This window comes from Girardinichthys multiradiatus, chromosome 21, assembly GCF_021462225.1.
Source record: "Girardinichthys multiradiatus isolate DD_20200921_A chromosome 21, DD_fGirMul_XY1, whole genome shotgun sequence".
Classification (NCBI taxonomy): domain Eukaryota; kingdom Metazoa; phylum Chordata; class Actinopteri; order Cyprinodontiformes; family Goodeidae; genus Girardinichthys; species Girardinichthys multiradiatus.
Genome location: NC_061813.1, coordinates 9579580 through 9589954, shown reverse-complemented (window position 1 = coordinate 9589954; position 10375 = coordinate 9579580).

Genomic DNA, 10375 nt, shown 5'->3' with positions numbered 1-10375 from the left:
ATACAACTGAAAGTGAACAAGTCTATAAGCTATAGAGGATTTATAGTAGCTCAATTCTTCTTCACCCTTTACTGACCCATGTAAAACCTTGCACATTTAATTCTATTTGTCTGTCTTCTGACAGCTTATTTAACATGGGCTCTTTGCTATTTTCTTTTGTCTGGGGATTGTGCAGGTAATACATTTAGTTCATAGCCATACACTTTAAATGTTGGATTTTTTTGGAGATTACTTTGGCTAGCCTATTATAACATATTAAGGCTATAATTAGAGTAAAAGCATTAGGTTAACCCAATTTTTGACATTCCTGGAGCTCCACAGAAAATAAGAATGGTACTTCAGCCAGACTACAAGCTTACCATATCAGAATATCTAAAGAGTCGGAAAGAGAAGGAGCAGCGGGCCTTTCCTCTGCGCCTTGCCCAGCTCTGCTATTCATCATCAGGTGGAAAGACTGTTTACTGCCGGGGTCAAGGTCCCAGGCGCATGTTTACAGGCTCTCTCAGAAGGGCCATTGTTGTTAAAACGCACTGCAAGCATGCAGCGGCCTCACTGAAGATCATATCTTGCAGGGCCCCACTGCCCTGAGGCCAAACGAAGTCTTTCTAAATCAGATTCTTGACTTCTTTTTAAACAGACATTAAAACCCATTTTGTGTTTCAGAAAAAAGCTTGCTTCACATTTGCTTATCTGACTCCTGTTGCTGTTTCTCTTGTTGACTGTTATTTATTCTCCATTATTCATGTAAATGTTGTATTTGTTGGTTCCTAATTAGCCCTGAGACATGTTGAATTAAACATGGCATTATATTCCATTGTAGATCTTAACAAATCCAGAGCCAATGAGCTCGGGGCAGGAGCACTGGCTTTCATTTTCAAAAGTAGGAGATTTATGGGACCGCTCAAACCATTTCAACACTGAAAGTTTTCCATCTCTCCATATCTTTGTGATAATCCTCTCCTTCCCCCATTCTGCTTGTTTCACTCCCCTGTGAGGTGTAAACGAAAATGCTTTTTACCACAGACCCTCTCTTCTTCTTTGTACTTTACTCCTGTCCATTCTCTAGCCCTTCAACACCACATCGCTCCCTAAGCAGGAGCCACTTAGTCCGTGGGGCAAGAGCGTCATGTGTGGTTAAGGCCTCTGTGGCATCTGTCATCTTTGGAGCATTAAGAGTGAAAGGCAGATTTAGGCTGTCTCCTACATGCAGGCCAGATTTATGCTCGTACCTGTTAGGATTATGAATCTGAGAGTATTATTTAATATTTAATATTAATATTTTAATATTTTATCAGATAATATTTCTGTTAAGGGTTGTCCTGTGAATACCAGCCCAGTAAGGTGATGGTATTAGGACAAAATAGAAAGGTGTGAGACGAACTCTGACATTATTGAACAGCACAACTCTGAGCACACATGAAATGAATTCACACAATTTCTTAAAATACAAACATTTATTAACAAAAATAAGTCAACTCAAAGTCAAACATATTTCAATCAACAAACCCTTTGCTATGCTAAAACAATCCAACTAAACTACTAAGCAGAATTAAAGAATAGGGAAGATTAATGGGCTATGTACAATATAAACAAGTTGATTAAAGATGATTGAAAACCATGACCAAAAGAGTGATGCAACATTACCATGCAATGTTATTTATGTTTGAGAACCAAGGATTATCTTGAAGAATCTGGAAGTGAAGTTAAGTTAGTCCTGGAACCAACTTAGGCAATAATCAGCAAACGTTTAGACAACCATTCACAATGCAAGATCAGATAAAATATTATTTTAATAAAATAATGTTTTAAAGAATGATATACTGAATAAAACCAACCTTCTGGATGACTAATTCTCAACGGGGTCTCATTAGCTGCCTTTATTTATTAAAATAATATTTAAAGAAATATTATTAAAGGAAATGGTAAAATATTTAAGGGAATATTTTGGAAAAGAGCCAAATCTTTCTGGAGGAATGGGGCTTAATGGTGTTTACTTAGTTATCAAATTTAGTAAAATGATGTTAGGGACACATTATTTACTGGATTGAAAACTAAACCTTTCTGGGTAAATGTTATTTGGCAGCAAGCATGTGTCCTTACCTGTTAGCAGTTGAAGCTAACAAAGGAGGCTGATAGCTTAGCACCAGAATCAAACACACCTTTAAAAATACCATCAATAAAAGGGATAAAATGCATAAGCATGGTGCGTTGTGGCCGATCTTCTGTGTTTAAAATCACCCTTTAAATAAAGTTTGTCTTAACTTTGAAAACCCACAAACAAAGAACAAAACCTGAACACGTGTGCTGCAGATATTCTGCTAGCACCAAGATAGCTGAGTTCAACACACAAACAAAACCAAACTTCATAAAATGGAAAACGTTTAGATTATTTCATTCTAAATCACTTCTATTTCTCTGCCCAAACACTTAACCTCATGAACTGTGGTGAGTAGGGTTGCCAACTCCTTGATAAATAAATAAGGGACACCTCCTGGTAGGGCTATCCAACTCCACTGTCTTTGTGTGAAATGACTTTGGAAACATTGGACTCGAACCCAAGTTTAATTCGATGCATGTTTTTGACTAATACAAATATCCATGGAAAAATAATTATTCAGCAATTTATAAAATAATTTATTCTTTTTGCAAAATAAAATTACTAGACCAAAACAAATATCCTTCTAAAATAAATAAACCACTATTGAAAAGCCCTCCGTCCTGCTTAACTTAAAACAATATAAAAAAGCATACCAGTATAATGCAAAACATTTTTGTAATAGTGCATTTAGTGCAAACAAAAAGTCTGTAGAAAAGTTGTAAACATAAACACTTGTGCCTTAAAGGCCATGACTGTACAGGTGTGGTGAAAAAAATATTGAACTAGTGAACTAAAAATTGCAGTACTGAATTATGTAGAAACAACCTATTTTTTCCATTTATATTTCATTTGAGCTCTTGCTGCTACAAGGAGTTGTTTGCTTTTAAGGACTACCGAGTAAAACATTTAATTAATTAGACTGACAATTATCTCACTTCTCTAATTCTGTAGAACATTTGTTCCTCACATCAGTCCACTTATTTTTCATGATGGAGAAAATATTTTCCGCAAACCCACTAGAAGAAGGGATGCTGAGGACAAAGGGTACAATAGCCTGGATGTTGGGGATGTCAGCTGCCTGAAGAACTTGCATCCACCTCTCTGCTGTTCCACTGGACTGACACTTCGCCTTTTCCCGAGAGTATCTATCTATCTATCTATCTATCTATCTATCTATCTATCTATCTATCTATCTATCTATCTATCTATCTATCTATCTATCTATCTATCTATCTATCTATCTATCTATCTATCTATCTATCTATCTATCTATCTATCTATCTATCTATCTATCTATCTATCTATCTATCTATCTATCTATCTATCTATCTATCTATCTATCTATCTATCTATCTATCTATCTATCTATCTATCTGTCTGTCTGTCTGTCTGTCTGTCTGTCTGTCTGTCTGTCTGTCTGTCTGTCTGTCTGTCTGTCTGTCTGTCTGTCTGTCTATCTATCATCATGAGAGCACAGTTGCAAAAAAGTGGGACAACTTCGCCGAAACACGTTGTTTCAGCTTTCACGGTGTCCATAGATCTCTTGCGGTGGAAGCACGGCGCGCTGGTTACGAGCGCTGAACAAGCACGGGCCTTTTTTGTCGCGTAAGCGGCAAGGAGACGCTGGGGAAACCGTATCTGATGGGAAAACGCGAATCGACGTAACACCTGTATCTATCCTTAGCAACGGTACCTGCTGGCCAATGAGATGAGCCGAAGTATTCTGTCAGCTCATTGGTCACAGAGCAGGATATGGCTGGTAATGAATTTACCGTAATGTTAAATATAAAGCACCCCATCATTTATTAATTCTATTGACATTTTAGTGAAGATTTTTGATCCACCTAATAATACGGGACTACGTGCGTCCCGTTTCAGCTCAATACGGGACGCATACTTTTTATTCTAAATACGGGACGATTCCGTTTTTCAAGGGACGGTTGGCAACTCTAGTGGTGAGGAACGTTGTCCAGGGCGGCGAAGTTTGAAGAAACGTCCACTGTCTTTAAACAGTTAGCTGTGGGGAGTGGCGGCTGTTCTGTCGGCCGGCCAAAACTGCTCGTTACCACGGTGATGCGGTCTCGGTTGTCCTTCCTTCAGACTGGAAAAACTGCTTCACTCGGCTTATAGAGACAGTGACTCTACTGGGGACTCTCTGGGACAGTTTGTTGCTGCAGGCCTCAGAGAGAAAGTAAGCAATGCTTACACCTTAATTTACCCCTTTTATGAATGAATACCGGATTCTTTCAACAGTAATTCATCAGTACTTAACTTGTGCTTATGGATTTGTATGACACCCTTGGATCCAGTTGAAGAGTTTATGTCTGTTTGCCAGCAAAGAGACATTAGCGCGCTGTCTCTCCGATCCTGGTCCCACAAAGACGAACAGTGGAAGAGATCGGACCACTGGAAAGGGGGGTGCTTTTAAACGTGGCATCATGGGAAATCCAGAAAAGTTTGTAAAGGAGTTTTAATGTTGTTTCCATGTCTGTGGGTCCCAACATACACGTACACCTAATCTTCCGCTTATCCGGGACCGGGTTGCGGGGGCAGCAGACTCAGCAGAAACACCCAGACGTCCCTCTCCCCAGACACCTCCTACAGCTCCTCTGGGCGGAGCCCAAGGCGTTCCCAGGCCAGAGACATAGTCCCTCCAGCGTGTCCTGGGCCGTCCCCTGGGCCTCCTTCCGGTGGGACGTGCCTGGAACACCTCCTGAGGGAGGCGTCCAGGAGGCATCCGGTATAGATGCCCGAGCCACCTCAACTGGCTCTTCTCGATGTGGAGGAGCAGCGGCTCTACTCCGAGCCCCTCCCAGATGGCCAAGCTCCTCACCCTATCTCTAAGGGAGTGCCCGGGCCACCCTACGGAGGAAGCTCATTTCAGCCGCTTGTATCCGGGATCTCTGTTCTTTCGGTCATGACCAAAGTTCATGGCCATAGGTGAGGGTAGGAACGTAGACCGACCGGTAAATTGAGAGCTCACTTTTCGGCTCAGCTCTCTCTTCACCACAATGGACCCGCACAGCGCCCCCATTACTGCGGCAGCTGCACCGATCCGTCTGTCGATCTCCCGCTCCATTCTTCCCTCACTCGTGAAAAAGACCCCAAGATACTTAAACTCCTCCACTCGAGGCAGGAACTCCCCTCCAACCTGAATAGGACAATCCACCCTTTTCCTGTCGAGAACCATGGCCCCAGCGAGGTGACATTCCACGTCCCTAGAGCCAGCCTAAGCATCCGGGGATTGGGCTGCCGAGGTCTCCACCTTCGTCCGCCGCCCAATCCTTATGCCTAATTTAAGCTATTTGAAGTCAAACACATTCACATGGCTTCTGTTAGTTACTGAACAAGGCTGTGACATTCTGTTAAAGGTTGGTGGTGAATAGAGGTGTAACCATACATTCAGCTCACAAGCGAAGCTAAAAATCCACTTTTTTCTTTTCCCAAAATGTAAAAAAGGGTTCTAAACAATCTCTAATTAGTGTAGAATAATGCAGATCAGGACTGACTAGTCCATACATTGTGTTTTATCAATTGTACTCCAGATACCTGGCATAAAACAGTGGCATAGCTCTTTTGTTTAGCCTCAATATGAAGCTGCGAGGCAGAAACCACCTTCTGCCAGCAGTCAGCCAGTCATTAGCCAGCAGTGAACGGCCATATTTTCTTCTTTCGTTTCTTGTCCGTCAGAATTTACTTTTTCTACTACTGTAGATACCCCTAGAGCTTCCACACACTATTTAAAGGTAGTGGAAGCTTCTTTAACGCTTTTGTGATAGAACATTGCTGGCCTGCCTCTGTAGGCCTGTGGTATATTTGGAATATTAATGACAATAACTCCTGAGATCAGACAAGGAACAACTCAAGAAATTTGGTTGACTTGCCCCAGCCGGATATCCGACCAGTCACAGTGAATGAAGGGTGAAACAGATAAATGTGAATTCTACCTTAACGTTAGATCAGGGTACATCCCTAAATCATTTTCTATTCATGCTTCCAAAAGCGAAGCAGTTGTGGACGGTTATGGTAGCAACATGCTATTTTACTTCAACATAATGACATCTGAATATTGCAGTCAGTTGACTTGTTTTTCAGATAGGTATTTTTTACCTGACCTAAATAAGTTGCCAGCAGTTATCCATTCGATCTCTGCCTGAGTATCTGGTACTTATTCCAGCTCTGCTTTCATTGATTTGTGACAAAGTTGAAAGCAAGATGTGAGTATAGGCATGATGACATTGGCTGGGGGTGGGTTTATGAGGCAGTCCGGGACAGACAGACTTAATTTACACCAGAAGTGGAACCTGAGAGCCCTCCAGTCTGACAGGAAGCACTGGCTTAGCTCCTGTCCCATTTGGATGACAGGGGGCCTGGCCTGACCCAGTATAGACTGGCTTTGATGGGTTGGCCTTAGCTCAGGAGACCTAGACTCTAGGTTAAGTGTACAAAGAGAAAAAAAAAACTAGTCAGGCAGTTTCTAAATTTGATAGGTGAGCTTTGTTTAGTTAAACTTGCTCTGAAGTGTAAAGTGATCTGAGAAAATATCAGATCTCTGAGAGTTAAGTTATTTGCCACAGGAAGACTTTGAAATTGAAAGCACCTATGGCATAAATATTTATTGATTTTATTTATTCATCCTTAGGAACACGAACCTAAGCAGTACTTATAGCAGAATTACAGTTAAGATTTCAATAAACATAGTGGACACACATAGTTCAGTATTAATGTACTTTATGATAACATACAGTTAAACAGATGTTTACATACGCTGTAATGGTAGCTTTTGCTACTAAAATAAATTCTATTTGCCAAATGGCAGAATAATAAACAAGATCATTTTTGACTTAGGTAAACCATTTTGGGTATGCTTCTACAGGCAGTTTGCTGGAATTTTGCCGCATTTTTCCCAACATAACTGGCTTAAATGAGTCAGGCTTGTTGTCTGCCCATCAATCTTTTGCTGTTTGTTATTGTATTGACACACACATGTCGCACTAACACGTTCATCTCTAAGACAGAAAATGTCTCCTTTCTGAACCGTGCTCTTTATACTGGTAGATAATTGTTTGAACAAGCTTTATATTCCACTTTAAGTTGAAATCATGTAAGCATTACCCACCTCACTGCAATCCCAACTGAATTATTAAGAAAGAAGCCAGTTTGGGGGATTGGATTCCTGTGTCAGATGTTTTAGTTTGTATTTCCCCGTAGACCTGGATTCTCCCTGTTTATGTTCTCTAGTTAGTTTTATTGTTACTTATTTCTGTTCACTTAGATGTTTTGTTGTTCCCCTGGATTCCCTGCTCACCTGTGGTAATTAGCCTCCCTTGTTCAGCTGTCTTGCTCTCTCTCTCTCACCAGCTGCTCCTGACCCCCCAACCCCCAATTAGCTCCTTGTGTGCATTGGTCCATTATCTACCCTTCTTTAGCATTTATACTCTCTGGTTGCCATTGTTCTCCACTGGTTCCTCCTGCAAACTACCCTGACTACTACCTGCTCCATGCCTGTTACCCAGTCTGCGCTACCATTGTAAGTCTTTTTTCAGTTTTTTATTATTATAATTAAAAAGCTCTCAAGCCACTGTGTTGCTTCCAAGTGTTGTTCTGCTCGTTGGTTCAAAAAGAACACAACATTGTATGACACCGTGCTCGATATCTGTTCTTCTTATGCAACTCCTGTAAGTCTTCATTTATTTCATTAAATAATCCTGTTTTGTCATCTGAGTCAATCAATACCATCTGTTATACAGCTGTACTTTGGAAACATTGGTATGACTGCCTTGTGAAAGGTTAGGGGTCTTTCTATGTGTCTTTGTTCTTTTATTTTTTTGTCTGTTTTTCATTTTATGTACTATGGACCAAGAGTCTCCAATAAATAAAATCTATCTACATTTGAGTGCTTTATAAAACAGATCTTGACACTGTGTTGAGTTAAAGAGGTGACAACGTAGTCTGAGAGCTTCAGAGACAAAGACTTCAGAGTCCTTTAAATGCTGGTTGTTAAAAATGTTTGGAGCTACGTGAATGATTAATAATCACAATCATTAATGAATTTAAAGACATTCTAAACACCCCTCCCCACCACCACCTTCAAATGTCAACTCGAGTCAGCTGCTATAAACTCTTGCCTTCAAGCCGATTCATTTTAAAACAGATGATTTGCCTTTTACAGTCTGACTGTGGTGTGGATGTGTGCCCGTGCCAGTGGAGATGTTTTCTCTGTTAGCAGGAGCTTAATGTTCTCACAGCAGAGTCCAGGAATTTTTCTTCATCCATTTCCCTGTTTTCATGATGCAGGGTGTTGATGATGTCATCTTCATGAATTTTGAACACTATGTTATTCTTCTGATGTGTCCCCTCTTGCAAGTTCACCAGTCTCTACCCCTAAAGGTTCAGGTTAACCTGCAAGCTGTGAAGCTTTGTTTTTAATATACAGTTACTTGCTAAAGTATCTGTACCCCTTGAACTTTTTCATGTCATACTACAACCACAAACTTTGGGACAGGACAACTATTGTTTAAAGCAAATCCTAAGAAGTCCAGTTTGCCCTAAGCTATAGTAGTGCCCCAGCCATGAATAAAAACATGGACTCTAAGCTGTACACAAATAAAGATGCTGGTAAGAAACTCTGTACCTTTAAATTTAGTTTTTGACCTACACTCAGTCACAGCTGGAATCACTGTAATGTCATGGAGCCACTAACAAAAATACTTTCCCAGCTCCACCTCATTCTTTAGCCACACCACTCTCCCAAAGAGGCAAATGGGACGAAACGTACGTGAATGTCTGACTTGCTGACAAGCTGGACTAATTCTTCAAACATGGATCCACAGTTGACTACAATCTGATGTTAGTGAATTCGTGGATCGAGGACTTCACCACAGTTAAGTGGTCGTCCTCAAGCGATTATTCGGATGTGCTGTCCGAATAATCCAGTGTTCATGCAAGAAGGGGTAATTAAGACAATCTGTCTTGAAGCTTTTTTTCTGAGCTTCTGCGGAAAAGCAACCTGTACCACAGAGGCCCAGAAGAAACGTTGTCTCTAATCGAAGCGGTTTTCCCTATGGCTTCTTCGTTTGTTCCACCAATTGGCTAGAACAATCCACCTTCGCTACCCAAACCAGCGTCCATTGGACCTCCCGTCCTCCTTCTTCAAAACGGTTTACATTAGAGGTGGTGTTTAGGAAAAGAAAATTAATCTAGGATGAAACAATCTAAATAAAGTTAATTTGATGATGTTTTGCTTTGTGCGTGGTTCTAAAGATTGAACTGCTTTGAGTGCTAGCTGGCAGTCTACTCAGCTAATGTGAACGGACTCTAAGCTTTGAGGCTAGTTATTTTTTCTAAGTTGTAATATAGAGTTATGACAAACCCTAAACATATAGTCAGAATAACAATGGGATGCTTTAAATCGAAGTATATTCATATCTTAGAATGACCCAGTCGAAGCCCAAACCTAAATCCAAATGACAATCTGACTCAAAAATCCAATCTTAACAAAGAAGAATAGAAACAATGTTTCAGTCTCTAGATTTACATTTGGTAGATGTACCTCAAAGACCTGCAGCTGCAATTGCAGTAAAAGGAGGTTCTATAAAGTATTGGCTTTTAAGCACAGTCATCTGATGTAGGGGGCTCAATATAAATGCACGCCACACTATTCCCATTATTATTTGGAAAAACTGTTTAAAATCATGTATCATTTTGTCTCCTCTTCTCAGTTATGATCTTCTTTATTATGATTTATCACATAAAATCTAAAATGTTGATCAGTTCTTAGATGAAACGACTAAAGGAGCTACATCCACTAACATTTACTTTTCCTTCCAATAGAAAGTACTACTAGATCAGTGCTTCTGTGTTCTTTTTGTGTCTCTGCTCTGTTCTCTCAAACCCCAGTCGGTCGTGGCAGATGGCCGGTCACGCTGAGCCTGGTTCTGCTGGAGGTTTCTTCCTGTTAAAAGGGAGTTTTTCCTCTCCACCGTCGCTACATGCATGCTCAGTATGAGGGATTGCTGCAAAGTCAACGCCAGTGACTGTCCACTGTCTTTACGTGCTCATCCAGAAGGAGTGACTCCTACAAATCTCTGACTCGATGCAGTCTGCTGGGTTTCCTTAGATAGAAAAACTTGTGTTGTGAATTGGCGCTATATATATAATATATATAAATAAACTGAATTGAATTGAATTAAAATCTCAATAAACTGCACTGATGTCAGTGGTTGTAATGTACCAAAGTGTGAAAAAGCTCACTTTTGCTAAGCACTGTAACATTGT